The sequence below is a fragment of the Nyctereutes procyonoides genome, unplaced genomic scaffold (assembly GCF_905146905.1).
Source record: "Nyctereutes procyonoides isolate TBG_1078 unplaced genomic scaffold, NYPRO_anot_genome, whole genome shotgun sequence".
Taxonomy (NCBI): Eukaryota; Metazoa; Chordata; class Mammalia; order Carnivora; family Canidae; genus Nyctereutes; species Nyctereutes procyonoides.
This window is the reverse complement of record NW_026575136.1, coordinates 22,869,717-22,894,143: the sequence shown is the minus strand read 5'-3', so window position 1 is coordinate 22,894,143 and position 24,427 is coordinate 22,869,717. Positions and strand designations below refer to the sequence as shown.

The window sequence follows — 24,427 nt, the reverse complement described above, 5'->3', positions numbered from 1 at the left end:
TGCTCCTAGGAACACATGCCTTTGGATAAGAGTTTCTTTTTTTTTTTTAAATTTTATTTATTTATTTACGATAGTCACACAGAGAGAGAGAGAGGCAGAGACACAGGCAGAGGGAGAAGCAGGCTCCATGCACCGGGAGCCCGACGTGGGATTCGATCCCGGGTCTCCAGGACCGCGCCCTGGGCCAAAGGCAGGCGCCAAACCGCTGCGCCACCCAGGGATCCCAAGAGTGTGTTTCTGATTCAAGGCTTCATTTACTGTTTTCAGCTTCTGGCAGCAACTCAAAGTAAAGATCCACCGAGGCTGGAAAGTTATTCCTGTTAGAGAGAGAATGAAAAAAAAAAATTTTTTTTAGAGGGGGAATAATTGTGCCTGCGTTTTCCGTTATTGGCTTTTGTGTTGTGTGTGTGTTTGGGGGGGGGGTTATTATTTTTTTTAATGAGAGAATTTCTCTGGAGTCAGAATTTCTTCAAGTGCTCTAAAAACTTCTCTTCTTTGAGCCATAGCTCTGTGAGCCGCTTCAGAAGAGCCGCTTCTGGATGCTCTTCCACCAAGCATTCTAAAATGTGGTGTTGGCCTCTTTTTTCTGAGCCACATCAAAGAGCACATATTGTTTCCTTTCTGAGAACAAAACTCTTTAATGGCAAGAAAGAACAAGAACCTGAGCAGCCGACCATCCCTCTCAGGAAAGACACTGGTAACCCTAACTACTACAACAACAAAAAGATCTGCTTCCCTCGATCTCTACTCACTTTTTGAAATGGAAACCCAAGTACAGTAGTTATGCCCTGGTGTATACGGCTCTAAAATGCAATCACGCTTTTCCACTTTAAAAACTCTTTGTGAACCTGGTTCAATGATTAATCCTCACAGGGCAGTTGGTAACACCTATCAAATTTTTAGGACAAAATGTTCAGTAAAGTCGCGAAGAGCAAAATCACAAATATTTAGCAAAATTGCAAATGTCCTTGTTTTTTTACCCAGTGATGTCACTTGCAGAGCTCTATCCAACACATATCAGGTATCCATCACTGGCGATATATAGGTCTACACGCGAAATGACAGATGTAAGATGTTATTTGTTATAATACTTGGAAGAGCAAAATATTGGAAACAAGCTGAACCTCATAAATGCCCTTGTCTTTCAGTGGAACGCTACGTAGCAGTTAAAAAGAAAAGAAAAAGCATTTTTACGTATCAGTGTGAAAGGATCTTGAAGACAGACATATTGTTAGGGAACAAAAAGTAGTCTGCAGAGCAACGTGTATGTAGCGCTTCTTGACTCAGGATGCACATCAGAATCACTCGGGGAATTTTTTAAAGTCCTGATGGTTGGGTCCCTCCCCTAGAGATTCTGATTTAAGCTTTCTGAGAAGCTTCCCCAGATGATTTTAATGTACAGCCAAGGTTGAGACAAGCTGGTATGTGGTGCACTTCCATTTGCTTAAAGAAGAAAAAAAAAAGGGTTTCCTTTCATAAGCTACGATGATCTCTAGAAGGCCACCCAAGAGAGTTGTCTGTGTTTATGTTGAGGATGGGAACCGGCTAGAAATTTTCAGTTGCATGTCTTTCAACCATATAATTTTATTAAATTAATTTTATATCTTGTGAGCATATTACCTATTTAAAAATATATAAATGAAATTACACTTTAGAAATACTCTTGACAAATACTACTTTGGAAAGAACAGGTGGAAATATTGAGCAAAATGATCTCCTCCTTGCCTTTTTCTTTACCCGCAAAGGCTGATGTCTTTTAAGAGGAAGATATACTTAGGGAGGCAGAAAATAAAATACTTGTCCATCCATCCATCCATCCATCCATCCATCCATCCATCCATCCATCATCAATCCATGTGATTCTTCACTGAAATGTTGAGCACTTATCATGTGGCAGGCACAATGCCCTGCTCTTAAGGAGTTTAGTTAGGCTGGGGAGAAATAAATTTCAACTGAGATTAATAATAGTAGTAATAATCCAAGGTGATGAGGGCTACATTAGAGATACATGCAGAATATTTTGCTTTTGAAATACTTTGGATCCCCTGCACTTTATGAAGATAGGAGAGTGGAAAAACTCATGGATAGGGAGTTTCAAGTCTACAGACACCATGTGTGTTCCTATTTGGGATGGGTACAAAGGGCTTGGACGTGTGGGAAGGGGCATGCCAACAATAGGCAAGGGCCATGGGTGTTACTTCTGCCTCAAAATATCTTTCCATTAGACTTTCACATACTGACGGGATCTCTAAGTTCGTAAATATGAATTTGATTACATTTCTCATTGATGCCAATAAAATCTCCTCTTATCTATCTCCTTTTCTCTGTTCATCTAAATGTAGGTGCTTAATCTGTAATGTATTCTCCGTAATTCATTCCAGTTTAGCAAACAGTTAATGAATGTCTCCCTCTTCAAGGCTCTGGGATACAAAACCAAGACACTGTCTTGTAGCAGGGGAGTCAGGCAGTTCACCAGAATTATGTGCTCTGAGAATGGCCCTCTATATGCCTGTGCTGCCCTCGGCCTCCTTCTGAGAAAGCAGCCAGTTATTATTTTTTAATAAGATTTTATTTATTTATTCATGAGAGATACACACACACAGAGAGAGAGAAAGAGGCAGAGACATAGGCAGAGAGAGAAGCAGGCTCCATGCAGGGAGCCTGATGTGGGACTCAGTCCCGGGACCCCAGGATCAGGCCCTGGGCCAAAGGCAGACGCTCAACCCCTGAGCCACCCAGGTGTCCCGCAGCCAGTGCTTAATGTAAAAATCATCTGACATATGAACAAATACATTGGAGGTCCTGAGGAGGGAGTGATTGATTTTAGGATGTGGGGAGAGGTTGGGGTGGAGGTTAGTGTAGGGCCAACCATGGTGATATTTGAATTTGGTCTTGAGGAACGTATCGTTTCATAAGGACATACAACAAAGAACGAGAAACCTTTGTGAGAATTTGGAGATATGCCAGTAGCTGGAGTATTGGGGTCACGCAAGTGACCATGAATATCACGTAAGGGTTTGGAGGGCAGGCGGATGGGCAGGTGGTGATTTGGCCCAATAGTTTGGGGTCAGACCGTGAGATGAATTTGGACTTGCTCCATGGCAGTGAGGAGCCACCCATGCTGTGCCGTCACGGGGCGTGGGTTTGCAGCCGTCGTGCCTGCACAGCACCCAGGCTGGTCCGGGGCCTGCACGGGAGCTCCCACCCACTTGGTGAGGAGCCCGCTAATGCTTAGATTGCACTTCATTGGAACACACCTGCCTCTCTGCTTTCTCAGCTCACTGTAGATCTAAAACATAAAAAGTCAAGTGTGAAAGGAAGTGCTGACCTGCTAGATGCAGGCTACCGGGAAGGAGAAGGGGGAAAGTGGCAAACAGACCAAGCAGCAGACAGCCGGGCAGTGCCAGGGAGTTTCGTAACTCGTCCAACCGACTCTCGGCAACCACGTCGGAGATCGGCTGGTGTCCATCCTGCCCACAGTGGACCAACCTCAGGGGATGTTTAGGTCACAATTGCTCTGCTCTGTTTAAGAGAGCAGGGGCATGTGCCGTCTGTCTGAGAAAATTTTTATTGAAAACAAATGTTTTCAAGGTTTGACACTTAAAGGGGTAGAGCAAATATTTTTTAAAATTAATTTTTTGGGAGCATCTGAGGGGCTCAGTCAGTGAAGCATGGAGTCTTGATTTCAGCTCAGGTCATGTTCTCAGGGTCGTGGGATCGAGCCCCACATGGGGCTCAGTGCTGGGCCCGAGCCTGCTTGAGGTTCTCCCTTTCCCTCTGCAATCCTAACCCCCACTCACGCCTCCCTCTCTCAAAAATTAACAAAAATAAATTAATCTTTTTATTGTGGTAAAATATATATAACATGAAATTTACCATTTTCACCATTTTACGTGTACAGTTCAGTGGCAGTTGGTACATTCACAATGTTGGGGACGCATTGGCAGTATCTGTTTCAGAACTTTTTTGTCACCCCAAATAGACACTCTGAACCTATTAAACAATAAATTTCCCTTTTTCTTTCTTTCTTTCTTTCTCTCTTCTTTCTTTCTTTCTTTCTTTCTTTCTCTCTTTCTTTCTTTTTTTTAAAGATTTTACTTATTTATTTGAGAGATACAGAGATGGCAATAGACATAGAGGGAGAGAAGATGAGCAGGGAGGAGAGGGAGAAGCAGGCTCCCCATGGAGCAGGGAGCCCAACATGGGGCTCGATCGCAGGACCCTGAGATCATGCCCTGAGCTGAAAGCAGACGTGTAACCAACTGAGCCACCCAGGTGCCCCTAAATTTCCATTTTCCTCTCTCCTCTGCCCCTGGCAACCCGGCATTCCACTTCCAATCTTTATGAATTTGACTATTTTATATAAATGAAATCACACAATATTTGTCCTTTTGTGGCTGGCTTATTTCACTTGGCATAATATCCTCAAGGTTCCCCCACGTGTCAGACTTTCCTCCCTTTGGAAAGCTGAGTGATAGTATACGCCACATTTACCAGTCCTCCATCCATGGACACCTGGGTCGCTTTCACCTCTTGGCGATTGTGAACGATGCTGCTATGAATGAATATCTCTTTGTGTCTTTACTTCTGATTCCTGTGGGGACATACCCCGAGGTGGGATCGCTGGCTATGTGATAATGCTATTTCTAATGTTCTAGGAACTGCCATACTGTCTAAAAAATAATCCTTTTATCTTTTTCTTTACCCAACTGCTCCCCATCCTTCAAGGTCCTAATCAAGTTTTACCCACTTCAGGAAGTCCTCAATTTCTCCTGCACTCCGTGTGCCACACAATCTGGCAGCTGACTAGCCCTGTGTTGTCTGGTCTGTCCCCGTGTTAGCTGTGTATCCCAGGTTAGATTGTAAATTGTCCAGGTGGAGATCACATCACGCTCAGGATTGTCCTCACTCTATTGCATAGAGCTCAGAGAAGAGGGTAGGCAGATACTCATAAATATCCCTGGCTGGTTGCTTGAAGTACCTTCAGAAGGAGGCACGGTGCCATAAATCTTCATCCTCGTATTTCAGGGGATTTGGTGAACAGTGAAGTTATTTGGGGATAGAACCCCAAAGAAGCTCCCACACAAGGTGGGGAGCGTGAATGGTAGGGGCCGAGACAAAAAGCTCGGGGTTGAGTTGGCAATGGCACTGAGTATTAATGAAACAAAAATGAGTTAGTCGTGGCCTCGTTGCCTACGAGAGTGGCTTCGTGGCCTTGGACAGATTATTTACCTTCTCTGAGTCTTAGTTACCCATCAGCAAAATGAGGTTGATATATGGTCAGTTTACAAGCTCTTGATGAAGCTGACCTGGACCATGACCAGAGCCAGAAAACACTGGTCACGTTCCCTCTCCTCCTGCACAGATTCCCCTCATCTCTGGCCTTCTGGGTCGAAGTGGTTGTTAGGGGTCTTACCTGTCCTTCTCTTTCTTCTTACTTTGTGCGAGTGGGTCTGAGAGCAGTGCTGGTGTTTTAAAAATGTGGATTGTGTGACTATTAGGGAGGATGAGGCCAGAAGATGAGGAGACAACGGCCGTTGAAGAGACAGCGTGTCACTTGCTGTTCCCTAGAAGTAGGAGGGATACCACGCCACACGGGGCCACACGGGAGGCCCCAGAGGTGGTAAGGAGCCAGAAAGGGCAGGGGAAAGCATGGATGAGAGCCTGTACTGTGGTTTTCTGGGAAGGAACGGTGAGGGCAGTGTAAGCATGGTAGGCAGGTTTAGGATTGGTTCGTTTGAACATTTCCATGGGCTCTGGAGCACTGGGGTTGTCACTAGTGGTTTGGTCCCTAGGCCCTGAGATACTTGGGGCAGAGGAACGCTACCTTCTGGACTGTAAGGACCGTATAGAAGGTGCTTTGAAGTACAGGCTCTGGGGGTGCCTGGGTGGGCTCGGTGGGTTAAGCGGCTACGTTGGGTTCGGGTCATGATCCCAGGGTCCTGGGATCCAGCCCGACATCAGGCTCCCTGCTCTGTGGGCAACCTGCTTCTCCCTCTGCCTGCCACTCCCCCTGCTTGTGCTCTCTCTCTCTTTCTGTCAAATAAATGGGTAAAAAAACAAAACAACAAAAAACTATAGGCTCTGGTTTGGGTAGCTTGCACATTGAATGAGTGCTCCCAGGAGAGTAGTTTGCTATCTTTCAGGGTTGGCTAGACCGGAAGGGGGTTGGGGGGGGCAGTCTCTCCCCAGTCAGCAAGTCCCTAGTACTAGAACATTAAGAATATGGAAAATTAGAACATTATACTGCAATACAGTAGGCGAGTGGCAAAAATTGCCTCTCAAATACAAAAGGCGTGATTCCTGAGCTCCCAGGACCGTTGGCCCAAACCTGTCCTTGTAGCTAAGGAAACACTTAATCTATGGGGCTGAGAATAATAGTCATTAAGAAAATAATCTTTCTTTCCCCAAATTCCCCAAGGATTCTGACTTTCCTAGGCCCTATCAGCTGTCTCCCCTCTGCTCTCCTTACACAGAAAGGTTTTAAACTCCTGAAGATAAATATCTCCCAGAGGTTAAGAAAATGACCTCGATGGGAAGAAAGTGAAAGCCTCGCTGGAAAATCTCAATGCAGGGGTGGCTCTCTTTCAGAGAGGAACCTTAAAAAAAAATAATTAACAAGAACACTAACAAATATCATAATAAAGCCTATTTTCAAATGAGAGTTGTAACTCAGCTATAAAACTTCACTGAAGTTAATCTTGAACAAAGACTTTGAAAAAATAAACCTCACTCCAAATTAGGAACGCCTGCAAATGTAGTAATTTCTACCTAAGAGGCTTTGTGTCCAAACATGTCATTTGAGAGCCCAGGCAGACAAAGGAGAATGCCCTTGGAAACAAGGCTGCCATTCAGCCTGGCGGCCCCAGGGCATTGGATTTCCTCTCTGGGCTCAATAACATTTTCAGCCACATTAGCCACCAGCTTCAAACCTGGTGGGAAGCAAATTTAAAGTGTCTCTTTTAGTGGAAAACAGTAAGAATGCTGTAGTTCACAAAAGAATGGAATCCTATGACTTTTGCCTTGGCAGACCTGAAATCCTAATGATTACATTTGAGAGTGGCTTGTACTCCTGGATGCTGAATTTATAGACACCTTTGGGCCGGCAAAGCTTATCCCAAAGGGGAAATGCCCCAGATCCTCTACTGAGCACAAATTCTTCCAATAGCCTCAGAGCAAATGTTTATTCTGTTCATCTTTGTATCCCTGGGGTTAAGTAATGAATAAATGAATGATTCCATAACCAGAGGGTAGCCCCAAGGTACTGATGGTAAAGAACAGTAGGAGATTAGAAATGCATTCACTGGAAAAAAAAAAAAAAGAAATGCATTCACTGGCTCATTCATTCATTCATTCACTCATTCATTCATTTGATGAACAGATGGCTACTGATTGTTATATCTACAGGCACCTGAGATGCAGAGGGGACAGAGACAGAAATGGTAGCTTCTAGAGGAGGAGTGGGAGATTCCCACATCTTCACGTGGAGGGGAAGAAAGACCTGCAGGAGGTGCAGAAGGGCTGGGATGGAGGCCTGGTGCAGGATAGGGAACATGACACTGGGTAAAAGGACATCAGATCAGGATGCAGGGAGAGCTCTGGTCAAAAACAAGCAAGGAACAGACAGACCTAAGAAAAGTTTTACTATCAAGCAAAGACCCCAATCCAGCCCAGGTCCAAGCGCTTAGGGGATGTGGTCAGTGGCGGAGAAATGGGCATCTTTTTTTTAGTTTTTAATTTTTTTTCAAGTGAGCTCCATGCCCAATGTGGGCTCCTCCTCAAGACCCTGAGATCAAGAGTTGTGTGCTCTACCGATTGAGCCAGCCAGATGCCCCTAAAATGGGCATTTTTAAAGCTGAAAGACCATTGACCAGCCTGTCCCAATTTAGGAGAGCAAAATCTCTGAGTGTGGCTGGTGGGTATATGTGGGTTAATTAAGTAAGCTCGGGATTTGTACACATGATCAACTGTGGTCTGGGAGACGTTCAGCTCCTGCCACCATGTACGTGAGGTGCCCCAATGAAGATCATGGTGCCCAGTTAAGTCTACAGCAGTCAGGTGGTCAGGAGGCCAGGTCAGGGCTTGTCCTGCCAAAGGGGGTGGTAGCAGTCAGAGCTGCTCAGGTGGAGGCTCTGCTGCCTCAATGGTTCTTGCTCTTGCATATATTCTGAGACCGTTGTGGTAGGAAGAAGCATAAAGCAACTCCCACTCCATTCCCTTTCCTAATTTCAGGGTCAGGAAATAAGATGAGATTCCGTACCCTGACTATGTTACGTTACATGGGCAAAGGAGACTTGGCAGGTGTCATGAAGGTTACTAATCAGTTGACTTAGAGTTACTCAAAAGGGAGACAGCCTGGGTGGGCCTATTTGAATCATAGGAGCCCCCTAAGAGCAGAGAGTCTGAAAGCATAAGAAGGATTTGCTGCACCTTTGCTAGCTTGAAGATGGAAAGGGTCAAGTGCAAGGACCAGAGGAGCCTCCAGGAGCTCAGAGTGACCCCATATAGATAGTAAACAAGGTAATGGGGACTTGAGTCCTGCAGCTGCTTGGGGCTGAATTTTGCCAACAACCTCAATGAAATTGGAAACCGTTTCTTCCCCAGGACCCAGCCCAGCCAACATCTTGCTTTCAGCCAAGTGAGACCCAGAGCAGAGAACCCAGCTAAGTCTAACCTACAGGACTGAGTTTATAAATAGGTGCTGTTTTAACTGGCTTCCTTTGTGACATTTGTTAGCTAGTAATAGAAACTAATACAACCTGTCAAACCCTGGGCTGGATACTAGGGAGACATGGGTGCTGCCTTCAAAAACGTTCAGCTTGCAGGAACAACAAATGCAGGCTCCTGCGGGGAAATGCCGGGTTAAAGGCCAAAGGAGTCGGGCCTGGAAAATCCCTGAAGAATCACTAGTGATGTGGTCTGAGAAGAGAGGGGTGCGTGAGTGGCAGTGATGGGCCATGGTGTCGGGGATGAGCTGGGTGGCTCCAGCTGTAATATCACCCCCAACGGTTAGGTGATGCTGGAGCCCCCAAGGTGCTTTATGGAAGGATGGGTATACACTCCCCACCTCCTCTCTCTCTTTCTCTCTCTCTCTCTCTCTCTCTTTTTTTTTTTAATTAGACAAGCTCCATGCCCAGCAGGGAGCCCAACGTGGGGCTTGAACTCACAACTGTGGGATGGACTCCTGAGTTGAGATCACGAGTCAGATGCTTAACTGACTGAGCCACTTCTCCCCTCTCTTTTTTTTTTATTTTTTTATTTTTTTATTTTTTAAATTTTTTTTATTTATTTATGATAGTCACAGAGAGAGAGAGAGAGAGGCAGAGACAAAGGCAGAGGGAGAAGCAGGCTCCATGCACCGGGAGCCCGATGTGGGATTCGATCCCGGGTCTCCAGGATCGCACCCTGGGCCAAAGGTAGGCGCCAAACCGCTGCACCACCCAGGGATCCCCTCCCCTCTCTTTTTGACATCAGAATCAATAGAAGAAGAATCAAGAAGTGAGAATTTCATTAAGGACAGGATACAGGGCTACAATGCCCCTTGCTGCTGAGAACCCCCGGGGCTCTCCCCTGTGGTGTTTGTCACAGACACTATTAACAGGCTTTTGCTGTAAAAGATGCTGCTACTGCCCAATTATCCAAAATTCAGTTTCTTTGCAACAATACTTAATAAAGAGGCAGCACATTAAAATAAAAGGAATGTTTAGGAACCCAGGGGAGAAAAAAAAAAAAAGGAACCCAGGGGAGATGAAGCTGTCAGACGGCTAAGGCAGGCCCTCTCTCGGGAGCAGACTTCCCTGCTCTGGTTCTCTGATAGAAGAGGAAGCTTCTCTTTCTATCTCTGCAGACTCTCCCTCAGCTCCCTGTGGATGCAGATGTCAGAGAGGGAAATACGCCTACTGCAGACTTCTCCTCCTGAAGGGTGAGAGGCAGGGAGGGTGGAGATGGGTGGGGGGCAGGCAGAGGGAGATGGGGAAGGGTAGGGGCTTAGTGAAGTGTGCCCTGCGAGGTCCCTGGAGACATTTTCCGGGGGCGGGGGGGTCATCTGCATCCTGCCAGTTCGCTTCTCCAAAGACCTGGAGACAAGGATGGCAAGGGCATCTGTTGGCTTCTGGCCATGTTGACAGTTTACTTTGCCATGACAGTGTTGGCCTCCTTCTGGTTCATGGAACATTTGCCTTCTTCCTTCCCAACTTAAAATATCGTGATAAAGGATTGGAAACGTCAGACCAAGAAGAGAGAATCCGGTGACAGAAAGTACTTAGGACTACACCAACCAACTGCGCATTCACTTGAGTATCCCTCTTGAGAACCACTCTGGTCTGAACGTGTGCGCCCCCCCCCCCACCCTAGAATTTGTAGGTTGGAATCCTAACTCCTGAGGTGATGGTATTGGGGATGGAGCCTTTGGGAGGCGATTAGGTCAGGAGGGTGGGGCCCTCAGGAATAGGATCAGTGGCCTTCCAAGAAAGGCCCGAGAGAGCTTCCTTGCCCCTTCTGCCACGGGGGGGGGGGGGCAGAGGGGGAAGGGGGGGGACACATATGGCTGTCTATGAGGAAAGAGGCTCTTGCCATTGAGCCTGCCAGTGCCTTGCCCTTGGGCTTCCCAGCCTCTAGAACTGTGAGAAATGAATTTTTGTTGTTTATAGGCCACCCTGTTTGTAGTATTTTGCTATAAGAGCCCAAACAGCCCAAAAGACTAGCAAATATAATAGTCCCAATAATTGTCCCAAAAGACAAGTGCCATGGAAGCTATTTGGGGATTTGGACAGGGGTGGAACATTCGGGTGTTGATTCTTTTTTTTTTCTTTTTTCTTTTTTTCGGGTGTTGATTCAATCAGTGGGGGTATGACTGTCTGCCTGCTGGAGCCCTTGCCTTCTGTTGGAGGTCTCCTGTGGGTACTTCTGTGCAGGACGTGTGCTCAGCCCTTGCTGGCTGCAATGACTCAGTTACGGCCTGCAGGCAAGTTTCCACATCCTGGTCTGCCATGACTTGTTCTGGCCCACCTGTCTGGTTTCATATTTGGAATTCTTCCCTACATACTGATTGCTACAACCACCCTGGACTGTTTTCTGCCTCCTAGATACCCTGTGTTCTCCGTTCCCCTTTGTTCCTGCACTGCTCTCTGTCTAGAAGCTTCTGGGCACCTCCTCCTCTCTCTTCCAGGCAAATTCCTGCTGCTTCTTCCAGTCTCGGTGCAAATTCTAGCACCATTAAACTTTGCACGGTTCTCTCAAACACGCAGGGGCAGGTTTCTCCGTGCTCACACCAACTCCTGATTGGCATGCTGTGTTGCAATGGTCTGTTTGCCTGAAAGTCTCTCCCTTAGACCTCCCTACCGAGGTGGAGATCCGGTTTTGTTTTGTTGTCATACTTGCGTTGCTAACCTTATTATACCTCTCTGCTGAACATTTGCTGATTGAGCGACTGCAGAGCTTGCGGACGGTGACGTTCCGTAGGGAACATTTGTCAAGTGCCCTGTAAATGTCTAGCTCATCCACCATCGGCGTTCATGAAATGCTGGACTTCTCGTGGAACACAAGTGATCATGCTGAGAAAAATGCAGAATGTGTCAGAGCGAAATCACCTGAAACGCTGACATATGGGGGAGGGGGTTGGGGGGGCATATATTTGTGGCAGAAACAAAACAATAAGACTTTGGAAGGGACTTGTGAGACATTCAGCTATTGAGAATTTTGGTTTGATGATCTGTCAGGGGAGCAAAGAGTAAGTGGAGACCCATTTCCTCCTGGTGACGGTCCTCAGCTCCAATCCTTTTGGTTTCAAATGTTGTCTCCTCTTGGCAGGGCAAGCAGTTGCGCTGTTGGGGCTTCTTTCCCAGCATCTGCACATGAACCATCGTGTACCCAAGAATGCCAGGCCTGTTTGCTTGCTAAGTCACAGCTCCTGTGCTCCTCAATGACGAGCAAATGAATAATGTGATGGGCTGCCAAGTTTTTGTTTTTTGTTTTTTAGTTTTTTTCAAGTTTTTTTCTTTAACTCAGCCGTGGAAAGAATAGGAGATTTGAAGTCAGAAGAAGACTCCCAAAGTCCCTGCCTTGACTCGGCCACTCCCTGCCAGCGTATAAATAAGCTCTGAATTTCTCAGTGATGTCATCCTCCAAATGGGGGTGTAACATTCACAGCAACGATGGCCTCACAAGGCTGTGGTGACTGCCACGTGACATCCCTTAGATAACGCTAAAAGTGAATTTTTTTTAATGGTAAAATTATGACTTTCATCCAGCTATGAAATAGACACATGTCAAAGATTGTATTTAACTCGTCTGTCAATGCGGAAATCAGTAAGATGGTAAAACTGGTTCAGGTGAGAGTTTGACTCACAGAGATGGTTGTTCTCCGCGGTGCACAATTCCTTTGCGCTGCCATGAATGGGAGGCTGTGCTGTCCCGTGGACCCGGGGAGCCGGTGGTGTCAGTTTTCTATGACTTAATTTCTCTCCGCATAGATCTCTTAAATAGCGTAGGCAGTCAAAAATAATCCAAGGTGCACATCCCCACAGTCTGGTAATTCCTGGAAGGTCCCCTAGAAAACCCCGAGCCCTCCACTCCTAGGACACCAGTACCCTCTTCTGCCAATTTTCCCTGCCACTCAGTAGCTGGGTATTCCTGGACCCACATAATCCTGTCTTGTCCTCTTTCTCCTTGACAACCACATTATTCCTGATCCTACCCCCTCCCACTGCCCCCCTTCTCCACTTGACCAGATTCCAACATATTTTCACCACTGTCCCTTCCTCCTTAAGGACACTTTTCTTCCAAGACCCGTTCTCCTTTCCTTAACTTCCTGCTCCTTCTCCGTCATTCCTGCTCTGTGGCTTAGAACCATTTGTGCGTGTGTGTGTGTGTGTGTGTGTGTGTGTGTTTAAGATTCATTTATTTTAGGAGACCCCTGGGTGGTGCAAAGGTTTAGTGCCTGCCTTCAGCCCAGGGTGTGATCCTGGAATCCTGGGATCGAGTCCCACCTTCCTGCATGGAGCCTGCTTCTCCCTCTGCCTGTGTCTCTGCCTCTCTCTCTCTCTGTCTCTCATGAATAAATAAATAAAATTAAAAAAAAAAAGATTTATTCATTTTAGAGAGAGACAGACAGAGAGGGCATGAGTGGGACAGAAAGAGGGAGAGGGAGAGAGACTTCCAAGCAGACTCCACTGAGCGCAGAGCTGGATGCGGGGCTCCATCTCACAATCCTGAGATCACAACTGAGCTGAAACTAAGAGTGGGATGCATAACCAACCGTGCCACCCCGGTGCCTCGTCTTAGAAACATTTTTAAATCCTTCTTACTAAACTGATAGCTGTGGTAGTTTTTTTCTTAAATGTAATTTCTATACCCAACGTGGGGCTCAAACTCATGACCCCAAGATCAAAAGTGGGATGAAATCCTTCTTAATTTAAAAACAAACAAAAATATGTAATTACTCATCTTTATTTGTGCAGCAATGCTGTGTAACAAAAAAAAAAAAGAAAAAAAATTTGACATTTTGATGATTTGTGGTAGAAATCAACTAACATTTTCCTTAAAGGGCCAGATAGTAAACTTTAGACTTCATGCGCCACATATGGTTTCTGTTCCTATTCATTTTGTTTTACTTTACAACTCCTTTTTTTTTTTAAAGATTTTATTTATTTATTCATGAGAGACACACACACAGAGAGAGAGAGGCAGAGACACAGGCAGAGGGAGAAGCAGGCTCCATGCAGGGAGCCCGATCGGGACTCGATCCCAGAACTCCAGGATCACTCCCTGAGCTGAAGGCAGATGTTCAACCGCTGCGCCACCCACGTGTTCCCCCCCCCCTTTTTTTAAAGATTCCATTCACTTATCTGAGGGAGAGAGAGAGAGAGAGATAGTGAGAGAGAGCATGAGCAGGGAGGAGGGGGGAGCAGCAGGTTCCCCATGAGCAGGGAACCCCTGATGCGGGACTTGATCCCAGGATCAGGGCAGAAGCAAGGCAGATGCTTAACCAACTGAGCCACCAGGCGCCCTCTTTACAAATCCTAAAAATTAAACAAATCATTCTTGTACCGGCTGGAGGCCAATTTGACCTGCAGGTGATAGTTTGTTGATTCCTGGCGTATAGAAATACGGCTTTATGTTTCACTCACGTCTCCGGGGCAAAGTACAGGATCTGTCCCTCTCCTCACTGATGCTGGGAGTCATGTGCTTGCTTGGCCAATGGAATGTTGGCAAGTGTGGCATGAAAAGGACATGACTGGCGTATCCATTGGTCCAGGAAGGATGAAAGACTTGTGGAGCAGACCTGGACCCAGACCCCAGCCTGGAAACACGGCCAGCTGGGCCCAGCTCTGATCCGCCAAACGCCAGCCAACCTGTGAAGTTTGGGGATGGTTGACTGCTTAAGCGTGAACTGCCTCAATAGGGGGACCGGTCATTGTTGTTATTTCTGTTTTGCTGATGAAAATCTAGACTAGTGTCCCTTCGGGTGTGATCAGGGACCTGCAAGATGTGATCAGAATCACCTGGCCTGGAATCCCAGGGTGGTGCAGCGGTTTGGCACCTGCCTTTGGCCCAGGGCGCGATCCTGGAGACCCGGGATCGAATCCCACATCGGGCTCCCGGTGCATGGAGCCTGCTTCTCCCTCTGCCTGTGTCTCTGCCTCTCTGTGTGTGTGTGTGTGTGTGTGTGACTATCATAAATAAGTAAATTAAAAAAAAAAAAAGAATCACCTGGCTTACTTGCTAAGTGTCAGTTTCCTGGGGCCTCCCCTTAGAGGGACGAATCTGGAATATTTGGGGGGAAGACTTACTAATGTGCATTATCTCTAAACTCACTGACGAGTTTGGGAAGCCTGTCTCCGACTTTGTACAAGAGTTTTTGGTGCAGGTTGGTAATAGCAACTTTTGTCAGACACCTGCCACGCACCAGATCCTCTGCGTATACACGTGAGCTTCTTTCAGCCTCGTAGCAGCCACTCTGGGACGTGGGGAAGACTGTCCCCATGTTACAATGGAGGAAACGAAGACATGGAGAGGTTCAGGACCCACCCCACGATCACATGTCTATCAAGGAGCAGGGTCAGGCCCACCTGCCATGCTGCCCCTCGGCCGGCTGGTGGACACACTGTGCTTTACAGTTGCAGTTTCACTTGACTTAGGTAATTATGAAACAGCGTGTGCAGTCAGTCCTTCTGGTCTGAAAAGGGAAGTGAGGCCAAGAGAAGAGTACATCAAGGAAAGGAGGGGAGGGTGATGCTGGGAGGGTGATGCTCTGTCTGCAGACTGTTGGTCAGGGGCAAGCGGAGGAGCAGGGCCTGGTCAATGTTGTCAGGGCTGACAGGCTATTTCTGGTTCCTGAGGATGCACAGAAAGGAGGCAGGGAGGGCGGAGGGGCGGCAAGGAAAACAGGTCCAGGGCAGCAGGGTTCAGGGGGCACACATGGATGCTTCGCCACAGAGCCAGTACCTTTGAAGAAAGCAGATGTGCCCTTACAGTTGTCGGGGGAGGGAGTTTACAATGCTGTTTGTCAGGCTCCCTCTTCAGGTTCTTGCCTAGGAACCTTCCTTTTCAGCAAGCTCTCTGAATCTGATGCTGGTGCCTTTAAAAAAAAATTTTTTTTTTTATTTACTTATTTGAGAGAGAGAGATTGCACAAGCAGGGGGTGGCTGAGAGGGAGAAGCAGGCTCCTGCTGAGCGTGGAGCCCCATGTGGGAGTCGATCTCACCACCCTTAGATCATGACGTGAGCCGAAACCAAGAACCGGATGTTTAACTGACTGAGCCATCCAGTCACCCCAGATGATGCTGGTGCTTTAAACCACATTTTGGAAAAACATGTAACTAAAGAAATAGTTTATGAACTATGAACATTGATTTTTCTCTTAAAAAATATGTAAGGAATATATGTGTTGTGTACATAAATTCTAAAATTTGGAAAAAGAAAGAGAAAAAAATGGCTTGAAATCCCACCACTCAGGGATACTACTATCAACGTCTTTGTTTTGTTTTAAGATTTTAAATATTCATTTGAGAGAGAGAGAGCGAGAGAGAGGGCATGAGTTGGGGGGAAGGGCAGAGGCAGAGGGAGAAGCAGGCTCCCCGCTGAGCAGGGGATGGGGGGGAATACGGGGGGGGGGGGATGCGGGGAGGCATCCACCCCAGGACCCTGAGATCATGAGCTGAGCTGACTGAGCCCCCCAGGCACCCACTATCAACGTTTTAATTTATTTTCTCCCATTTTTCTCTTATGTGTGCGTGTCCCGTATGTAGATGGGGCCATACACAGCAGTATTACTCTGTAGCTTGTGTTTTGCACTTAACAATCGATCTTACACCCTGTTCCATATCAATAGACATAAGTTTATCCTATTTATCAGTCAGTGGAGATACATGTTTGGAGGGAGGGTCTGGCATCTTTCACTTCCTCTTCAACATGTATTATCTAGCGAACACCTGCTACCCTGGGGTAAGGCCAGAACTTGGGGTTCCTTTCTGAACCTCCGTGCCCTGCACTTAGCTACACATCTTTTTCTTAAAGATTTTATTCATTTATTCATGAGAGACACAGAGAGAGGCAGAGACACAGGCAGAGGGAGAAGCAGGCTCCATGCAGGGAGCCCCATGCGGGACTCGACCCTGGGATCAGGCCCTGGGCCCAAGGCAGGTGCTCCACCCCTGAGCTACCAGGTGCCCCATGCACTTAGCTACACCTGACGGGAATCCTGCCTGGGCTGGGAAGTGGGTAGCTACTGGTTGGTTCTGGGCAAGGAACAACCTCTACTGGCTTTCTGGGCTTTAGAAAGCATTTGGGGAATCTGCAGCCTCTGACGCTGACCTGGGTGTTTTGGCTCTGAAGGCGCCGTCAAGCGGCAGGATTTGTGGCCCTGGATCACACCCCACCCCCACCCACAGGAGCCCCCCCCCCTCCCCTGGGGACCGGCTTCAGGATGGAAACCTGGGCCCAGTGAAACCAGAGCAGCCGCCTTTGAACGCACAGAAGGCCTCCCCCCTCCCCCGGGTCTCTCTCTCTCCCGGGCCCACAACAATGCAAAGTTCAAATCTATGGTTACTTGGAAGAGCATTTGGGAACAATCAGGGGGCCCCTGACCTCTGACATGTGACCCCAGGCCTGCCCTCCCTGCCCCGGAGACCAGGCTTGAGCCCTTGGAACCAAAGGGGGAAAAATGTGCGGTAGAGGCCTGTTTTTTTGAGAAGAAATGCACTTAAAATACAATCTCTAGTAAACTTAAAAAAAAAAAAAAGTAACCTGAGTAATTGGCTTCAGTCTGAGAGATAAACAAACAACAAAGCAGATCCTTGAACCTCCTGTTTGAGGCTGTAAAGGGGCTGCATTTATATTTTCCCAGTGCTTTTATGACCTAGGGGCCAGCCTTTCTCTGCCTCTGGCCCAGGCCGGCGCAAGGCCGGGCTAATCACAGAGCAGTTTCGGAAATGAGGGTCTGGGATGGAATTTCCTCCCCACGTCCCCCGTCTGCGACCGCCTCTCTGAGCCTCCCCCTCTGGAAGGTTCTGGCCCCAGCTCTGCACAGGGCTGCAGAACAAAGAGACTGTTTCTCTGAAATTTCCCTGGAGCCTAGTGAGCCTTGCGTTGGACAAAAATTCAGTGGAAGCAACTCTTCTATTCCCTTGCCAGTGCAGAAAAGGAAATCAAGGGTTGCATGTGGAGGCACCTACTAGGTGTCGGTCTGGGTGGGGGAGGGATACCAAAATGTATATGGTAGCTCAGAGCCTTGCCCTCAAAGAGCTTACTATTCACCTGGAACGTCATAACTAATCAGAACGCGGGGAAGAAGCCACCTCACGATTCAAGGCCACGATCCCAGTGACCGTTTGGCAGATGAAAGGTACAGGCCTTCGGAGTTCAGTAGCTGTGAGGACAAAGACCAGGGTCTCACTCACATGTGGAATGTAAGGACCAAAACAAATGAGCAAAGGAAAAGAGAGAGAGAAACCAAAAAACAAGATTCTTAACTCTAAGAGAACAAGCAGTTGGTTAACAGAGGGGAGGTGGGTGGGGTGAGGGGGATGAAGAGTGCACGTATCGTGATGAGCACTGAGTAATACACGTAGAATTGTTGAATCGCTATATTGTACCCCTGAAACTAATATAACACATTAACTGAACTGGGAATTAAAATAAAAAAAAAAAGAGTTCAGTAATTGTCTAATATTTGTTGAGCATCTCTACTAGACAAGCTATGGGATGGGATCGAGCCCCACATCGGGCTCCCTGCTCAGTGGGGAGTTGGCTTCGCTTTCTCCCTCTGCCTCTCCTTCGCTCATCCTCTCGAGTGCTCTCTCTCTCTCTCAAACGGATGAATAAAAAATCCTAAAAACCAAAGTGTGGAATCACAAAATCGGTATGATGGTATCTTGTCTCAAAAGATGGCTGCCACCACTTCTTTCCTCCCCAGGGGTGCACAGGCCCGGCCCTCCTGGAGAGGCGGAGTCTCCTGCTCCAACACCTTGAATCTGAGCTGGCTCATGACTTTGCTGGGCCAATGCTTTGACAAATGCATTATTGTGGAGGACGTTATGCTGTGCTAGTTATTTCCAGGCCTAGCCTTTAAGAAGACTGGCATTTTCTGCTTGACTCTCAAAACCCAGTTGACAGGAAACAACATGGGAAGCCCAAATGGGAGAACGACTCAGGCTCCAGGACAATAACCCCAGCCGAGTTTGCCAACAACCCCACCCCGCCAGCTTTGGGAGCAAGCCATCGCGAGCCATCCTGGAAATAGATCCTCCCACCCCACTGACCCACCTCAGCTGACGCTGCCTGGTGCAGCTGCGGGCTGTCTGGCCAAGCTCTGTCCTGGTTGCAAAACTGAACAAATCAATGATGGTCTTTGCATTCATGCATCTGCTTTGTTCTCACAACGATCCTTCAAAGAAGATATTATTAGTATTATCTGCACTTTGTAGATGATGGGGCTGAGATGAAAGAGGTTATGTGAATTATCCAACATGGCCCAGTGAGCAAGAGAAGTCACCAGAATACAGGAGTTGGTGCATGGAACACTTCAAAAGGAGGCAGGGATAACAAGTTGTGTGATTTAAAAAAAAACAAAAACCCACAAGATGGATGGGTTGAGGTTGAATTAAAGAGAGACCCATGTGTCAGGATAAGTTAGCATGTCATTTAATAATGGCCCGTTGAAAGGGGCCACTGAAGGCTTCTGCATAGAAGTGACAGGATAAAAATGACTTTGACAAGTGGCTGGACACAGGTTAGTTTGAAGGGACGACAGGCTGTACGTGGATGGCCCAGCAAAGAGAGCTGTTCAGGAGGGAAGCAAGGAGCTCACGGTGTGGCACACCAGTGACGGGAACGGGAGGCCCTGCACTAAGACTTACAACAAATTGGAACAGTGTTAGGGTTTGATGGCCAGTGGCTCCAGAATTTGAATCTGAATGTCCCAAAGGAGAATGGTTTAGGTGCTATGACTCTAGCAAGTGGTAATGCAGGAAGGAGAGCCCTGCTGGGGAGGGAAGCACATCCTCAAACACTGATTTGTGGAATTGGAACGGATTTGAGGAAGGTGATTTCGGTTTCAGACAAGCTGGCACTGATGAGCGGACAGAGAGTGAAGATGTGGAAGTCATGGCCTAGGCCCTCGGTGGTTTACAGAGTTCTCTCTCCATCTTCCATATACACCGCCTTGTCCGTGGACCCTCGACATGCATTCTTAGTACACGCGCATGCCAGACAGCAAGTAGAAGTAGTGGATAGTAAGTACTAATAAAAAAAATACTGATAAAAAGAATAAACTGCCAAAACGGAAAATAAATGCTATGGGGTGATCTAAAGAGGAAAGATCACTGGCCTCGAGCATCCAAAAGGGTTACAGTAGAATCAGTAGAAGGATCTTCCTCTAAGATAAGCGTGGAGGGCCTGTGAAAAGGATCATTCTCAGAGCCAACGCACATTGTTCGAAAAAGTGATTTTTAACCATCACAGAGTATTCCATCTCATGAATAACCACAGTTTATTAAACTCTCCCTATACATTTTGTGCATTTATGAGGTTGATAATTTTGGTTCTTATAAATAACACCAACAACAAAAGTCTCTGTAAATACATTTTTGCCTGCGTCTGATCTTTCTTTGAAGACAGATTCCTAGAGATGGAGTTAGTGGGCTGAAGGGTGATGATTTGAAAATATTCTTGATGCTTGTTGCCAAATAGGCTGCTGAAAACACTGCCAATCCACATGTTGTCCAGCAGCATGTAGAAGGCCCATCCCGCCATTCAGCTTGCAATGGATGGAATGAGAAGAGGACATAGAGCTGTCTATGTTGTAGGATCTTCTTTTTGTTTTTAAAGATTTATTTATTTATGTTAGACTGGGGAGGGGCAAAGGGAGAGGAAGAGAAAGAGCCTTAAACAGACTCCCTGCTGAGCACGGAGCCTGTGTGATCTCAAGACCTTGAGATCATGACCTGAGCCAAAATCAAGAGTCAAGACTCTCTCTCTCTCTCTCTCTCTCTTTTTTTTTTAAGACTCTATCTATTTATTTGACATATAGAGAGAGAGAGCACAAGCAAGGGGGGAGGTAGTGAGAGAAACAGGCTCCCCACAGGGACCCTGGGATCATGACCTGAGCCAAAGGCAGACACTCAACCACTGAGCCACCCAGGCATCCCAAGAGTCAGACTCTTAACCAACTGATTCACTCAGGCACCCCCGTATGACTTGGTTTATTTATTTGAGAGAGAGAGAGAGAGAGAGTAGAGTTGGGGAAGAGGGTAGAGGGAGAGGAGAGAGAGAATCCCAAGCAGACTCCTCACTGATCAAGGAGCCATCTTGGGGCTGGATCATGACCCTGAGGTCATGACCTAAACAGAAATGAAGGGTTGGTCACCGAGCCAACTGAGCCACCCAGGCGCCCCCGATCTTATTTTATTTTATTATTATTATTTTTTAAGATTTTATTTATTTATTTATCAAAGGCACACAGAGAAAGGCAGAGACGCAGGCAGAGGGAGAAGCAGGCTCCTGCAGGGAGCCCGACGTGGGACTGGATCCCGGGACTTCAGGATCATGTCCTGGGCCAAAGGCAGGCGCTAAACCGCTGAGCCACCCAGGGATCCCTGGGTTACATAGTTCTTGAAAAAAAAAATAAAATAAAATAAATTCTTTTTTCTTTTTTTTTTTTAAGGTTGTAAAAGCAACCCGGCAGGAAGAGCACTGTGCTCAGGCCAGGAAACTGCTGTCCCAGGTGCCCTGCTGACAGTGGCATCTCTGAAACAGCCACTGGGGGGTTCTCAGCAAGGGGCTCCCTCAATTACCAGGGCACCTCAACCTCCTTCCCCAGAGTCCTACCCGAGACCAAGCAAATCTGCATGAGCTGGGGTGGGACTTGGCCGTGGGTTTTGGGAACAAATGACCCACGAACCCTCATGTGAGACTCAGGAACGAACACCCCTGAACTAAAGGACCAAAGGAAGGTCTTCCAGGCCATGCTGGAGACTTCAGCCCCGCCGGGCTGGGGCCATCTCGGGGGCCAGGAGGTGCCGTGCCGAGCACACCTTTACCTATGTACCTGCCGTGCCTCAGCTGCAGGTGGAGGGTGGGCTCGATTCGTATCCACCAACGTTGGCAGACAGTGAGTCAGACCCAAACAAAATCGCATCTCTGGCCAGGGCAGCCAGGCCCTCTCATTCCTCCAGCCGGAGAGCTTGGGTGGGTAAAGCCAGGCCGGGACAGGTGGCCTTGGCCCTCCCTTCCTGTGTTAGGGAAGCCACCTGGTGGTCTCCCTTTTTGGGGTTTTGTGGTTGAGGAGAGAGGTGGAGGTGGGGTAAGGGAGAGGTAGGCCCGGCCGGTGACCTCCTGCTTCCTCCGGGCTGACGGGGAGCTGCCACTGTTCGCTGGCCGGGCTCCCAGCCGCCTCTGAGCCTGGAGATGAGGGCCATTTAATCCCTTGCTCCTCTCTGGTTATTTCTGCGGGGAAGGGGGCTGGGCCTGCCGCTGGTTCCCTCAGCAACGGGGCCTGGCCCTGCTCCATTGTGAGGAGGGCCCCAGCTGGGAAAATCCGTGGGGGAAGGAAGGGAGGAGCCCGGTCTTTCTAGGGCCTTCCCTTCTCTGACTTGGTGGAAGCTGTGGACACCCTGAAGCCCTCGGTTCCAGAAGGGAAGGGGAAGGCTTTAGGGTCCTGGGTCCCTGCCCAGGTGGAGACGGCCAGAGATGGGCCTGCGGGTAGGACAGAGCCACGGTTGAGGGTTGAAAAGGAGGGCGCAGCCGGGCAACATGCTGGGAGGAGGGGTGTTGGAAGGAGTCCTGGGGCAGGGACCTTCCCCTTCACGAAGGGGAGGAAGAGGCCAGGCCGCCTGGGCGACCCTGCTCGGGGGCTGGTCCCAGCCTGACCCCTGCATCCGCACGCTTGGCATCTTCCGACCAGACCAAGTATTCCTTTTAGCATTTCTATTCCCAGAACTTCCTAAAGGCTCATCTCTGAAGCGTCCTCCGCCGAGGGGACCTCGGCCCCCACCCTCCCACCGCTCGCTCTTCCCTGGGTTCTTCGCCACCGTGGCCTCCTCCCCACCGTGGCCTCCTCTCCACCGTGGCCTCCTCTCCAACGTGGCCTCCTTCCCACCGTGGCCTCCTCTCCGCGAGCCTCATCCAACTCCGCTGCAGCGCCTGCCTCGCCCGCACTCCTTGTTCCCACACTCACGCACACACGCAGAGCAAAAGCACATGAAAATCTCCCGTCCCTTTTTCCAGGCCCACTTTTGTGTGAGGATAATAAGGGCTTCGGCAGCCTCAAGAGGGGTCAGAAAACTGGCGCGGCCTAGAGCCGCCGGTGCAGTTTGGGGGCTCCCCGGATGCAACCCCAAGAAGGGGTCAGGGCCGCAGGGTTTCAGTCCCCTCGGTCCTTAGACGTGGGAGCTTCCAGATGTAAAACCGCAGCCACTCTGAATGGTCCCAGGCCACACCCGAGGGTCAGATGTGACCCGTGTGGTTTAACGACGTCCCTTAAAAATAAGTGTCTCCTGGAGGGAGACCCCTCCGTGTGTGTGAGTGTGTGTGAGTGTGAGTGAGTAATGCCCCTCACGCCGGCTCCTGAGGGACTGTGGTTTCCACCTGGAAAGCGGTGCCGTGGGAAGGGTCATGTTAAGGACCCCAGAGACTCTGCCACCAGCTTCCTGGGGTGTCTCTTCATCGTAGGCGGCCTCCCCAGCCCAGAGCAAGGGGAAGAATGGGGCCGTGCGCCTGACTCCCAGCCCTCCCAAGGCCGGGCCCCCCCAAACCACACAGACGACAAGGTCCCAGGTCATTTCCCCCCTGCCACCAGCTTTGCTCGGACAATTCAGCATCCTGTGCCGCCCCTCCTCGCTTAGGCTCCTCTCTCCACGTCTGAACATGCGGTCGCTGCGAGGATCAAGAAAATTGGCGTGTGTTGAGCAGGGAGCCCGGGGCCTGGTGCACAGGCGGCATACTTGCCCACACGTGGGCACGGTAGTATGGTCTTTGGCCTTTTGGCCTTGGGAGTGTGCCTAGGTTATCGCCACCGCTGGCAATGAGCTAGTGCACGGGCCCATCCATCCCAGCTCACAGGCCTAGAGATGGACGCCCAGGCGGTTTCCATAACCTGGCCACCCAGCCGCCTGGACGGTGGCCTCTGGATCTGGGCTCAAGTGCTCAGCAACCCCGGGGGTGGGGGGGTGGCGGGGGGGCTGCTTTCCAAAGCAGCCACCGCCTCTCCTGCATCAGCCAGTTTTATAAATGGCTTGCCTTACCTGAGTCCTTGGAGGTTTGTCCTGGGGAGACGGGTCCATTATGTCGATGCATTTGGAATCGGCGGGAGGCAGGCCTTGGCGGGTGGCTTTTAGTGCCGAGTAAGCAGGTGGAGAGAGAACAAGATCAATGCGATGCAGAGGATGTTTTTGAGGCTCCCTCCTGGGGGCTGTGGCCCTGCCTGTGCTCCCAGGTCTCGGAGGAGCCCGGGGTTTTAAGGCCTCCGAGGAGAACAGCTTCACACAAAGACGGGGCAGGTGGGTTTTCCCATGCTGGTGTGATTTTAGGGGAAGAGGACCGTTCCCCATGGGCGTATTCTCTAGATCTAGAGTGTGTGAGACAAAATGCCCCCGAAGAGAGACATTAAATCACTCTTCTGAGGTCTTGTTCTGTCTAGAGTCCTTTTTAGAAACAAGTAAGCCTACACTATGCAGCAGATGATGGGCCAACTTCCCGGAAGGCAGCAAAGCATTGCCCGTCCAGGCCTGGGGAGGAACGGGGACCAGGATGGGGGAGTCGGGGTGGGGGGTGTGGTATGAGGACCTCAGTGTTCTTCCCAAGGCATCTGGGGGAAATACCTTTGATGTGATGACGTCTGTGTTGGGATCTCTGCTGGGCTGTCCTGCTCCTCTCTGCTGATTTTTGACCAAGAACAGAAAAGAAGGAGGGCAGAGGGGGTGTGGGTGAAAGG

At 48.9% G+C, this 24,427-nt stretch overlaps 1 long non-coding RNA gene across 1 annotated transcript; it reads right to left on the bottom strand.

The window, feature by feature from the left end:
- Positions 1-78: 78 nt before the first annotated feature.
- On the bottom strand, positions 79-24,420 carry LOC129495526 (uncharacterized). Its single transcript, XR_008661542.1, has 3 exons — positions 24,315-24,420; positions 23,739-23,824; positions 79-317 (listed from the first exon to the last, which is right to left on the bottom strand). It is a non-coding gene; the product is annotated as an uncharacterized LOC129495526 (long non-coding RNA).
- Positions 24,421-24,427: the final 7 nt, after the last annotated feature.